This window comes from Nothoprocta perdicaria, unplaced genomic scaffold, assembly GCF_003342845.1.
Source record: "Nothoprocta perdicaria isolate Ctin4 unplaced genomic scaffold, notPer1 scaffold_7, whole genome shotgun sequence".
In the NCBI taxonomy this organism is placed as follows: domain Eukaryota; kingdom Metazoa; phylum Chordata; class Aves; order Tinamiformes; family Tinamidae; genus Nothoprocta; species Nothoprocta perdicaria.
In genome coordinates this window covers 4,391,747-4,405,374 of record NW_020455976.1, presented here as the reverse complement: position 1 = coordinate 4,405,374, position 13,628 = coordinate 4,391,747, and the positions used below count along the sequence as shown (strand labels likewise).

At 47.8% G+C, this 13,628-nt stretch overlaps 1 protein-coding gene across 2 annotated transcripts in view; it reads right to left on the bottom strand.

Moving 5' to 3' along the window:
- The window catches only part of ADD3 (adducin 3), a 91,280-nt gene extending 77,831 nt beyond the window's left edge, over positions 1-13,449 (bottom strand). For both annotated transcript variants that reach the window (XM_026050491.1, XM_026050493.1), the window contains exon 1: positions 13,402-13,449. The gene's annotated coding sequence lies outside the window, so the exon portion shown is untranslated. The remainder of the gene's footprint in view (positions 1-13,401) is intronic.
- Positions 13,450-13,628: the final 179 nt, after the last annotated feature.

Here is a 13,628-nt window from a genome sequence, read left to right as displayed (position 1 = left end):
ATATGCTACTGCTATATGCTACTGCTATATGCTACTGTAAAAGATTTCATCTTACAAGTGAGAAGTTTTCACTGTTCTACAGTTAGAATAAGCTAAAGAGAGCAATCAAATAAATCCAAAAGCTACACAACTGCGTATTAAATTAAGTCTTACTTTACTCCAGAGACCAAACAGCTATAAGACTACCTGATGCTCAAGAACTAAATATTGTCACTATCAAGCAGGATCCTACTGCACAACAAGCACATTAGGCACAAGAAAGGTAGCATAAAAACGTTATGTTTGTTAGAYCCGGCCGTAACACTCAGGGATAATGTGCTGCAAATGCTCACCTCTAATCCTAACACTTATACATACCATCATATATATATACGTGTGTGTGTATATATATGTATATCTTTGACTATAGGAGGCCATCAGTTTATGTCTTCCAAAGCACAGTGTCACTGTAAGGGCTTTCATTTTTACTACAAGGGTGTATCTACTTTGGCAAAGAGCAGTGAAGAAGTACRGGCAGAAAAGGAGTTAAAGTCACGCAGCTGAAACCGAGCACAGGAAAGAGCATTCATAAGGGCCTTCCTGGACCTCCAGGGAATAAAGTAAATGGTAATACATGTTGAAGAGTATGCAGAAATAGACACAAGAGCAAAGCTTTTGTGTGTTTTACAATTCAAAAAGTTGCACCCAATTTCGTCAACACACAAATATACAAAAGTGCCTTTGGGATTAAAAATGGAAAAAGTAGTATCTAAAAATATTTTAAAAGAATTGGAGGACATTAGAGAACTGGAGACATCAGCAGTTTTACTGTGCTTCTCTGGTGTCTACTGCACCACCAATGCCAGAGGCAACGCTTGTCCTCCCGCCGCAGCTCCAGCAGCCTCCTGTGGGACAGGGCTTCCCGGGCAGCAGAGGCTGTGGCCAGCAGGGACACGCGGACACCGGATTCAGCACCGGCCCGCACGGGGCAGGGCACAGGGCAAGGGAAGGCCCCGCGTCGGCCTCCCGCTCTGCGCTGTGTCCTGGGAATTCCCGGCTGTGGAGCCCCCCAGTAGGGCTGCCCTGGGGCACCCTGCAGGCCTTGCCCATCCCACCCCTGTTTTCACGGGCTGTAGCTAATACTACAAGAGGGAGGGATGGATGGTGGGAACAGCCAGCAGAGCTGCAGCTCGTGGCGAATCCTGGCTGCCCCTGGGCGCAACGCTTCCCGCCGAGCGCACACGGAGCACTTGGAACAAGGTCTCAGCAACCTCAGGCACAACCGGGCTATTCTAGGAGCTGCAGCTACGCTCCTTGCAGGGCACCTGGATGCTTCCTGCTGGATTTACTGCCCTCACTGCATTTGAATCAAAGAGATTTCCTGAGCTAGCCGGAATTCCAAACAGGCATCAGAGAGGATACAAGGATTTAAAAAGTGCCCGAGTTGTCTCCTATCCATCTTTCTGTGGCTTCAGACACTCAGGCTGCTTCAGTTTTAAACTCTGCTTAAAGCAAAATGAACCGATGCCAGTGAAAAAAATCGTATGGAAACTCTAAGCTGAGCCCAGGCTGGCACTGTCAGCTTCAATTGTTCAGGACCTCCGTGTCCGGCCCTCGGGGGCACTTACTGCACCCTCGTTTCCCCCGCCTCGAGGCACCTCCGTGCAGAACTCCCTGAGGGAGCGGAATTTAACACGGACAGTCTCCAAACTTGATCCAGAGACCGCATGAATGAAGCCAGGAATCTGGGTATGGTTAGAGCCTAAAAAAGAAATTCCGCTGGACAAGATGAAAACCTACATTTGATAATAAAACTTCTTTTTACGATTAGGCTTAATACCCTTCCTCTCCATAGACAAATGCAATACTACATTTCTTGCCAAGAAAGAAAGAAAGAAAAAACTCACATAGAACAAGAACTATAAAAAGTAGAGAAATAAGCATCAGATCCACACAAAAACACACAGTATTTTCAGCCTTACGGAATTGTTTTTTTTCTACGTAACCCACACCTCAGTTAACCAGGAGCCCGTAAAGACACCAGGACCTGCAATAGGTCTGCAGGCCAACAGTGGACTCGCAGCAGAAGCAAAGCAAGAAGGGGAATGAGGAGGAGAGAGGGATGGAGGTGGGAAGGGCCGGAGCTGCCGCGGGAGCCGTCGCTGCTCACGCCCGTGCTCTGCACTRCGGGAAAGCTGCACGTGCAGCCCAGCCGCTGCACACACACACCCCAGGCCGGGAGGGAACATACAGCACCTTTCTTTCCCCCTCTCTACAGATATCAAATTGCTAGCTACAAAAATAAATGAGGACAGTGTTTGCACCTAAACGCACAGYGCTGCTGTCAGTGGTTGGGCGTTTAAAAGGTGCTCAATAAAACAAGTTCCCTCTAAATCACCTGGCTAATCACATTTAAAATTGAGGGGAGGACACTAAAATACTCAGCATTTATCCTCAGCACAAGCAGTGCACGAAGGCAACCGCTCCACTCTTCAAATGAAGTGTTGCTGAGTTCTGTCGTTCAAAGAGCAAACAAAAGTTTTACAACATAAAGCTGTTGACGTAATAAAAATAATCATTGCCCATTTTAAATAGACTTAGACTCACCAGTGTTTTCTGAAGTTTGCCAGAACACTTAGTGCTTAGAAGTGTGTATGCATGCACATATGAAGTTGTATATAATAAAAAATTCACGGGACATGAATAATTTTCTGTAGTTTAAGTACTCACATAAATTAATAGACCACTGAACATACCTACTTGGAGGACTTCCCTGCTTGCTTAAATCTTTCCAAATGATAGATMTACACCTAGGGGAAAATATAAGACAGCTCAGACAGCTTCTCCCATGAATACATTATGCCTCCATTAAACTACTTTCCAAGGAAAGGAAAGTAGTTTCCCAGGACTAGGAAAGTAGGACAGAAAGCAACAAGGAAAATGCAACTAATTAAAAAAAAAAAAAAACAAGTCTGATCCCAGTGACAGATAATAAAACAGATACCTGAATTAGGAAGATTCAATATATCTTGGTGTTTTAAGTTAAAGGTATTAAAGGTATTTACTTATGATCTAAAAGTAAAATGTTTATTTTTATTTCTCCTCCTTCTCAATGTTCATCAGCTGAAGTCTGTAGTTCCCTGACAGAAACGTATAAGAAATGAAGGAGCACCCAAACGATCATTAATTCCTCAGTGCTGTGAAGCACCAGTCAAGTGTCTTCCAGAAGTTACCTCCTCTTGTCAACAGAGAGGAAACAGGCAACACGAGCAAGATGCCAGCAGCRGTTTCAGGATGCTATTTAAGCTACAAATCTCTGGTGCCCTTCTGGAGAACAGAGGCTTAAAAGATTAACATACATTTCTTCCAAGAGTATTTCAACTTTTCTTGCTCTGTAAATAAACAGAGCACCTTTAAATCTGATTTTGGAGTGGAGCTTTTTGCATTAAAGTTATCAGCTAATTAATAGCTGACATACAAGTCAAACATACAACTGACTACTGATTTTATTCTTTTCCTCTTACCCGTGGCCATAAGAAAGAAGACTCTTTAATTCCCTCTTTAATTCAAAAGCGACGGGAATRTATCAAGTGGCATATTAGATTTACACTTGTAATTCCTGCTTCGCCTTCCATACCAAACAAGCACATTTCCTGGAACAGGCATCACTATCCAGTATTGTATACAGCTCCTACTGTAGGTCAGCCCAGATTTGAAGAATTACAGAGGGCCTCTCTCTTGGCTTCCCCCGGCACCCAAAACACCGTACCGACAGCAAACAGGTTCACCTCAGGACGATACATGCAGCAGGTAACAACAATTTTTCAGAAGCTCTTGCTGTTGAAAGCCAGTATCAGGTCACCCGACGCGCTGACACAGCCAGAGCTGTTATTTTTAAACACAGCCGTGGTCTATTTAACTAAAGCATCTTTACTCTGACTGAGCCAGTATTACTTTCATAAGACTCCTTAAGAATGTACACTGAAGACTGCATATCATATTAAACACATAAAAACTACAGGCTTCTGAAGATGCTTCATGGCACTTGTGTTCTCTACGAGCTTGTTGAGCGCGTTGCGTATGTCGCATTTCTCATGTTAAAATTGTACTGATTCYGCTAGTGCAGGGCAAGCTGCAGACAGCCCGAAGGCAGCATTGCTGCTGCCTGGCATCCCTGCCTTCTGCTCGGCCGGGGGGGAATTTGGTGGCAGAAAACGAGCTGGCTGATTTCAGGATCACCCCAAAGGCAGGACGGCATCTCACCGAGCCAGTGAGCTCCCCAGGACGCTCCTCGGCCCTGTCGGTCTTCTCAAAACAATGGGTATGTAAAAGGCCATTGCTCCATCCCGTGASCAGCATACAAAAATCCTTTCAAATGTCATTTCTAACCCCTTTGCAAGCAAATATTTGGAAAAGGATGTGGGGGAGCCTCATCTTTTCCACTGGTCTCTTTCAGGCACTGCAATAACAGCAGGTTTGTCTGYGTTTTCCTTGTGCTAAGGACAACCCAAACCCAACACCTACCATATCCCATCTCCAAGCCCAGAGAACCGGCTTCTCCACTCCAGCTTTCCCACAAACTGGCCGTTTTGCAAGAGGCTCCATTCAAAAAAAACCAACTTCCACCCTGGCATTTGCTCCCAGGAGCGGGGCGTCCTGCTGCATTTTCACATGGAATTGCTCAAGTAGCCGCCCCGGTGAGTGCAGAGCTTGGGTAAGAGCAGAAGGGACAGGACCAGGTGGCCAGGGGAGGGAAGCGCAGAGCACCCTCCCCTTAGCTTGGGTGCAATGTACAACCAAGTATTTCAACCATACAGAAGAACAAGCCGTAGCAAAGAGGCTGGTGACACTCACTGCAACGGGGATGCGCAGGGTTCTCCTTCCTTAGCTGGGCTCTTCATAGAATTAGAGAGTTTGCATTGGTGTCTTTGGGGTKTTGTTGGAGAGAGCAAAATAAAGGTTGAGAGACAAAATGAAACAGCCCTAGAGAAAGGCCCTGCATTACGCCAAACGGCAGGTTTTTCCAACACAAATATATGCTAGTGCACATTCTGCAAGTTAACTAGTAAACAGACCAGGCATAAAAGCATTATTTGCACTACACTTTTATACATTATAGCTGATAATATTGCAGCTTTCACTTCATCTTTAAATGATCGGTTATGTTTACTAATAGCAAAGGCAGTTGTTTATTATTAAAAAATGACCTTTACCTAACTTAAAGTTAGGTAAAGATTTTTACTTTCTCCAAACCCCTTTTTATGGCTAACCAGCAGCAGGGTGTGGCCTGAAGCTAAAAATTTTGTCATAGGTCCCTGTGAAACCTGAAGCCAAAATACAGCAGAGGTGACCCCGCTGCAAAGGGCCCTCTCGCCCTCGTGCACGCTCTAAGGAAAGCTCTGCTCAGCCTCCATAATAACCCCATTCCCTTCAACTGCAGCAACAGCACGAGGTTTCTATCATAATGGTAAATTTATTGCACAGAACAGTCGCTGCTGTATTTTTGCAGCAGGTTTAGCAGCAGCCAGGCTTTACTCCTCAAGCTATTTTTCCTTTCTAAAGGCTAATTCACATTATAAAAATGGCTCAATTATTCCTAAGCCCCCCACAAGCTAATTCATTGTAATTAACATTTCACAACMAGCGTAGAGTCCTATGCAAAATGCTAGCCAACCTTAACAGGAACGCAGACAATACAACTGAATTTTTATTTTTACTCTAGAGATTTYAACCATTTTTAACAAGGAAACCCAAGGTTTCCAATGCAGAGATAGGATCTCCTGAGAAATACCAGGCCAACTGGTCTCCTATCCTTYGTTCTCACCTGCTTTGCCCAGAGGGCAGAAGGACCTGGGGCTACGACCACGTCCTGCACCTGACCCGCGCTCCGAGCCCTCCCTGCCGTTAGCTCTCAGTGAGAATGTGTGTATTTCCCAACTGAGGAAACGCTTCGTAATCGTCGCAACCRAGGTGCGAGATTGCAGAACGTGGGGCCGAAAGGTTGGCCGTCCTTGTTGCAGAACAGTTTGCTGGTACACAGACATCTCAGGGCACTGACAGTTCTTCTCGTGGGCTAGGCTGGGGCTAWCACTAGAGAGGTGGTATTTTGATGCAGGAAAAATAGCGTATTTTGAAGGAAACAGGTTGCCACTTGGCAATAAGAGTCACTGGATATCACTAAGTACCAACATACAATAATTCTGTCAAGTTAAGGTGACAAGAAAAATAATTTTCTGCTCATCAGACAACAAAAGTTTCCGTTTTGAACAAAGCAGCAGCTAAGAACTCAACCATCTTTGAAAGCTACCCCTCCCTCATTCAGAAGTTGTCTCAGGACACGTAGAATTATGGATAATGCTGCTCAAAATCATCTCATCTTGAAGAAACACACTGGAAGCGTAAGGTGCATATGAGAAATCATTTAAGGTATAGCACACGCTTCAGTTTTTCCCACCGTTTGGCTTCCAAGGAGGCACGTAATGTAGAAAGGGAAGCCACGTTGCCCCTGCCACTTACGTCAGGCTACATTACCAGCAATCTATAGAAAAATATGTCCTAGTATGGTCCACAGCTTCAGTGCTTTAAATAAACAGCACTATCGGAGCTCACAAGCTTTCCTGTATTTAATATTGGTGCTCTAACTACAACGACAACGGTTCTTTTAAAGAACAAACAAAACAAATCAACAAAAAAATCTGTTTCTGCGCGTCTGTTTCTGCGTGYAGATCCGCCCATGCTGGCGCTTGTGCAGATGGATTCAATCCCTCAGCACGTGGCAAAATTATTTAAACAAAGTTCGAAAGGGAAGAAAGRAAAGAGGAGGGGAACTGGGTCCGGCTGCCAGGAAAACTGCTGGGTTTTTAATTCTTGTTGTTACTACAAAGCAACTCCCACCATGTGATCCCAAACCAAGCAAAAGGAATCTGTTCAGATTTTGAAACGTCACAAATGGCAACGTACTGGACAACTGTTCTACCTATTCTTATTTTTAGCTCAATACTTGACCCATGGGGGTTTGATGCGGTTGAAAGAAAAAAAAGCAAAATAGAACCCCTGAAAAAAGGAGCTTTGCTGATTACAGGCATCCTTTATTTTACAAAGTATAGAACAGGTCTTCATCAAAGGAAATGACACAACCAGACTTCATTCTTCTTCCTCAGCTGCACAGAATTAAACCCTTTTAATGAAAAGAGTTACCAAGATTTTTAGAGAATGATCTGCTTTGGACGTTCCTTCTTAAASAGGGGATTCTTTGTTCCAATAACACATTTAGAGCTATCTGCCAAGCATTTCAACTTTGTCATTTTGGGCTCTGAGCTACTGAGCACAGAACAGGCACGTGCCTTTTGAATGCCAAGTCAGCGCTGTGTCAAAGACAAATAACTCTAATTACTCGATCCATAACAATCAGCAAGTCAATAAGAAAACTCATTTGCAGTCAGTAGATGTCCACTGATGAATTGGAAAAAAAAAAAAAAGAAAGAAAGAAAAAGGGTACACAGAATCTTTCATAACTTCAAGCATTTTAGGAATGAGTAAATCACACAACCTCTGACCTGAAAACACATCAGTTTGCCCTGAAATACACTTCGGCGAGTGAAGCAAGGCAGTGAACACCTCAGCTTTTTGCCTTCTGATCAGGACAAAGGAGAGAATACCTGCCTCACTAAGAGTTTTGCCTTTGTGTATTTATTTTATAGTGCATTTAAACACACGTATGCATTTAAAGGGAGCTGTGATGTTGTGCAACCCACGCGCACCGGGGCGGCCCCGCGGGCACTTTGGTGCCGTCACAGAAACTGCTGCCCAGCTCGTTACCCACTCCTTAGGGCAGGGATCACAGACTCCGCTAGCACAGGAGCTCCAGCTGCTACCTTGATAGAGAAGCAGCTTCTTGCCCCGAAAACTTCAGCGCTTTCGTAAAAATGGCCAATAACACGGCTGAAAACAATCACAAGAGAACACGTAATCTTCCCCTCTCTCCGAGGTATGATATGGCACAACCTCAAAACGAGTCTGAATGCTCTAGGCGAGAAGTTCTTTGGTTCGGTGCTTTAGGCTCTCCACGATGCTCGGGAGGTATGGCAGGTTGTCTGGGCTGTAGCAATTATCTGTATATTAAAAGAAACAGCCAGAACAACTAATGAGCTTTGATCATACCTCGTTACAACAAAATATTCCTCATTTATCATTGTCCAGAAGCCCAAGAAAATTATACTATTCAAATGCACTCTTGAGAATGGTCTATTTGATTGGGGGAAAGCAAATACATTTGCCACACTACTCTTGTGTCATTTTATTTGGTTCCAGACAGAGCTGGATGCACTGCCCAGTACCGTGCACTGTTTCCATCGTAAGATCCCATTTCCAGTTTCACATGATTTTCTTTTCAGATGTTTGCTTGASGGCTGCCTGTGTGAAGCATATGATAAATCTGATTTGGGCAAAAACGCCTCTACTCGTCCCACCATAAGCACATAAATATGCTCCTCCATGCTACAGCTTAATGGGAATTTTTACACAAGGACCTTCGGAACAGTTGAGCTTGTRGCCTAGCTGCTGTTCTTCCTAACACAAAGGTTGTATATCAAGTCATAAGGATTTAGATGGGGGCGAAGCCGTTTGGCTGGTTCATGAGCCAGGCTCCTGAAGCGGCCGCTTTTAGCAAGGCTGAGACACCAACACGAGGTCCTGCTGGGCCTGCGAGCGCCTCCGTCCAAGCAGCTCCCGGTGCCTCCGTCCCTCCAGGGGCCGCTGGAGAAGGGGCAGAGCCGGAGCGGAGACGGGGCCGCTGCGAGGAGACGCGCGCCGGCGTGCAGGAGGGCTCCGAGCACCATCCCTCCGCACGGAGCGCCAAGGAAGCGCTGGGATACCAGATTATACGGAGCAACGCGCGTAATACCCGCAATCCCCCAGAACTCAGCAGCTTAAGTCATTTCTAGATTAATGAAACGTATAGTTGAAGCAGACAGATAAATTCAGCACCAAAGGGCTTCCACAGAGATCCAGCAAAGCCCTCCTGGGCCCTCAAAAAACTGTCACCAAAAACCTGCACAGCCCATATTGGAAAGAAAAACCAAACCCTACTTATAATTGTTTGGGATTATACTTTTCCTTTCTGCTCTTCCCCATACAAAGAAGCAGSGAAAGCTTTATGCAGCAAGGCAGCCCTTCTGCCACGCACCGCTGCCTTCCACAAGGACATGCAAGGGMCGCCTCCCCGGGCTGCTTCCCGACCTGGTGGTTTCTCTACACCTGCAAACATGAGCAGGGGCTCTTCCAGCTGGCCTGTATGCTACCATATTAGTGTAACGGCTCTGGGAGGTATGCACAGATATGGATGTTATGCTGGATAACCTGGTTATTCTCTACAAAAAAAAAAAAAAAAAAAAAAAGCAATCGAGAATGAGAAATCTGAGGTATTGAGCCCAGTTATTGCACATATAGATGAAGGTAAGGGCAAAATCTCACAGAGATTCAACAGAATCTTGCCACTTAGTCCAGCACAGTGATATTCATCAAACTGGCGATCCAGGAGGAAAAGATCCATCACCCCAATCACAGCCTCCTCTCACTAACTGTTCAGCTAATCCCAAGAAAGACAAAACATTTTAATAGAAACTGTTTTCTAGTTTTTTAATGATTTTAATTGACAAACAAGTGCTTTAGCGTAGATTAGAACCATGCCGTATTTAAAGGCACTTTCATACCTCAACCAAATCTATTGACGGAGCTGACTGGCTTTGTCTTAACTAATGATCTAGACCAAAAAGAAAAAAAAAAAAACACACATCACAGATATTTGCTAGAGCATCATTAAAAGATACCCTTTGAATGCTCTTTTGAGGTTAGGTAACGTACAATGGCTGGCATTAACCTCTGCATGGCAGAGCAACAAAATGTTCCTCAGATGCCAACTGCCTGAAAGTTAACACAGGAARTGGATCTGTTTGCCATCGAGTTTACTCTAAAATTATCACACAAGGAATAAATTACTGCTGGTTCCCTAAGGATGAAATAGCTTTTATTCACTGCCATGTGCCAATAAATGAACAATTAAATAAATAAAAAAGCTTCAGAAACAACAACCAGACACAATAGAAGCTGTATCACCATGTCCTTCTCCAATAAGGCAACAACTCCACAACACAACTTGAAGAAACCCCTGTGATGTAAGAGGAAATATTGCTCTTTAGCACTGCACAGCCCAGGCCCAGTCAATACCAAAGCAGTGACCTATTGAATTTTGAACCAGCGACACTGATGCTGCAGTATTGACTTTGATTAGAGACGTATCAGCCAGGGCTTCCTATGACCACTGATGATGCAGGGCAGGTTTTAAAAGTGTTTATTTTTCTTCAGTTTAAAGACGAATGAAGACAACACTACGTGTCTGCTCAAGGTCACACAAATTATTTTCCCAAATCAAATGCACCTACAGGAGAGTTCCCATTCCAACACCATCCACCACGTAGCCATTTGGGAAGGAAGTTTGTCAAGGACAAGCTTAACAACATGGGAGGAAAAGCCAGTAGCTTTCACTCCTTTGATGTGCGAGCCCTTCTGGGGCGAAAGGGAACAATCTAACAGCTGCCCGTGGGAAGGGAACTTCCCTCTTGTKACCCGACCCTGCAGCTTTCGGAGCCTTTTGGGCGCTGTGGGGATGAGCGGCCCAAAGCGCGGCCTAGGCCATGGCCCAACACGTGGCCCAACGCAGCAGCTTCTGGGCGCCGCTCTGAGCTCAGCTCTCCTCGTTTCAGGCCACATCCAACAAACTGCCCTTGAAAAGCGGCATGGGGGCGATAGCGGAGCTCCTYGGCAACCTGTGGACAGGGACACAACCCCACTGCCCTGGCCCCCAAATCCTCTCCAGACTGCGTGAACTGTCCCTGGTGCGAAACACGCASACTGAACCTCCTCCTCCAAGGAGGTGATTACAGACAGCACACAGGCCTGAAAACCATCATGCTCTTAAATAAAAACCGGTTCCCTGCTTCAGTCCTCCGGCACGAGGCAGGGGTAATAACCCATTGCACCATGACGCCATCAAGACACCCCCGAGCAGAGCAGCACTCTTAGCTATAGGTCCAGATCTAAGGACAGGCTTCATCATCACCACGGCTGGCCCTAAAATAGCCCTGTCCCTCCTCCTGAATTTTCACCTTGGGTTCTCCCAGTGAAAACTAAAGCCAAACCTGGTCTCTGCTCTTAACCAGAGCTGAGGCACAGGAAACACAGACTAATTCACTGCACCAAAGAGCCCAGGGCCTCCTCCCTCTGCAGAGCTCTAACCAAATCCTTCTACCCTGAGCCAAGCACCTACCACATTCCCAGAGTCAACACCTGCATCCCCCACGAAGGACTGGATRCCACTGCAGAGGTCTCGAATGAAGCTAGTGAGAACTTAGATGAGCCTTGTGGTTGGAAAAGACGTTTAAGATCATCAAGTCCCCGCACAGTAAGTGAWTCAGCCAATTACTTTTTGTCCCAGGATCTCATCACCATTAACTTGTTAAAGAACTTCCTGCTCCATGCAGCAGCACCACACAGGGCAGGTGCAACTTATTTTCCCTCTGTTTATCATCAGCCCAGCACCCTTAACGTGGTCTAGCACCGACGGATGCCAAATAGCCGGGGCAGGATCCACAGCCCATAACCTGACGCTGCTGAGAAGACGGAATGGAAGGTAGGAAACGCAAATGTTTGAGAGCAAACGTAGGAAGAGGTGACCGCCTCCACGCGAGGCGATGGACATGCTCGTTTTCAAGGCGCGCTCATTGCACAGAGCCAGCCCRGGCCTCGGCGCCAAGATCCCGTCATTTGGCCGCACAGTCTCTGCTCGTCTGCCAGAGCGCCCTGAGCTCCAGGATAAGGAGTAACCTCTAAACCCGCTTTGCATCGGGAACTAAACTTGCCAAAGTTTTCTTGGGGGGATGAGAGAGCAACTGGGGAACAAAATCTCTGAGGTCTGTTAATAGCCTGTATTCCTGGAGCCTCAAGCACAAGGCACAAACCTTCAATTTKGTCTTTACCTATATGAACACATAACAACGCTAATTAAAAATGCCAGACTTAAGAAAACACCACACTATATGGCCCCAATTAATCCCCTGAGATGAGAAAGAGGGCGAAAATGAAGCAAACGTGACAGCTATTAGCCACATCACCAGGTACAGCCCTGGCAGACATGCAAATATTGCAGTGATGAGAATATACGTGCCTGCACTTTGAAATGGTATTCTCGAGCTCAGCACACCCGGACAAATATCAGAGGGGGAGCTGCCTACGATTCAACAWCCAGAAAGCCTCGTTCCTGCAGCGAACACAGATTTTAAGAAGTTATCCGGGCCTCGCTTTGGCCTCTCGAGCCCGGCAATGGCCCGGAGCAGCTGTAATTGGGATAAYTGCTTCCCAGCTTTGGCGGGATTGCTGGAGCGGGTGGCAGCGGCACCYGGAGCCTCCGCGCACGGCTCTGCACCGGAGCGGGCGCCGCATGCGGCACCGCGGTGCGGACCCGCGGCCACCTCCCCTGCTCGGCCCGCGTCGCCTCGCGGGGAGCGAGGCGAGACAAAAATCACCATCGATCGATCAATCTATCGATTAACAAATAAATAAATAAAGCGACTGCGGTGCCGGGGCGCTGCAGGGTGGTTGTGCCATGCAGCCGGAGGCGGTGGCAGGGCCGGAGATGCGGGACCGGGTCACGCAGCCCTGCAGCCTTTGTGCACACACAGCAAATACTCACCCCGAACACACCGTGCACGCACACAGACCATGCACACACACCCCAAACACACCGTGCACACACACAGTGTGCATACACACCCCAAACACACCGTGCACACACACACAAATCCCCCCCACACACCATGCACACACACACACCATGCACACACACCCCAAACACACCGTGCACACACACACAAATCCTCCCCACACACCATGCACACACACACACCATGCACATACACCCCAAACACACTGTGCACACACACACACAATGCACACCCATACAGAGTGCACACACACACACCGTGCACATACACCCCAAACACASYRTGCACACACACACCGTGCACATACACACAGTGCGCATACACACCGTGCCCACACGCTGCACATACACACCGTGCACACGCACACACATTCCCCCCACACGCTCACACACACACGCCCCGCGCACACCCGAATCACACGCACGGGCGGGATGCGCGGGCTCCAGCCCCGCGAGGCCGCCGGCGGGAGGGAGGGAGGTGAAGGGGGGGGACATTTTAGGTGGCTCCGGCGGCCCCGGCGCCTCCTCCCGCCCGAACTTCCCCGCCGCCCCTCTCCATCCCCCCCAGCAGACATCTTGCGGCCAAGTTCCCCGCGCCGCTGCCGCTGCCGCTCGGCGACGCGGCGGCGCGGCCGGGCGCGCGTTACCTCGGCGGCGCTTTGTGCTCACTCCATGCCGGCGCTCCCGCCTCCGGCAGCGCGGGCGGCCGCGGCTCCTGCGCGGGCGGGAGCGGGGCGCGGGGCGGAGCGCGATGTGGCAGGAAGGGACACCTGGGCCCTCCCCCGGGCCGCCGCGCGGAGCACAATGTGGCAGCGCCCGCCGCCCCTGCCCCGCGCGCCGCTCTGCAGCCGGGGGCGGGCAGCGCGATGGCGGG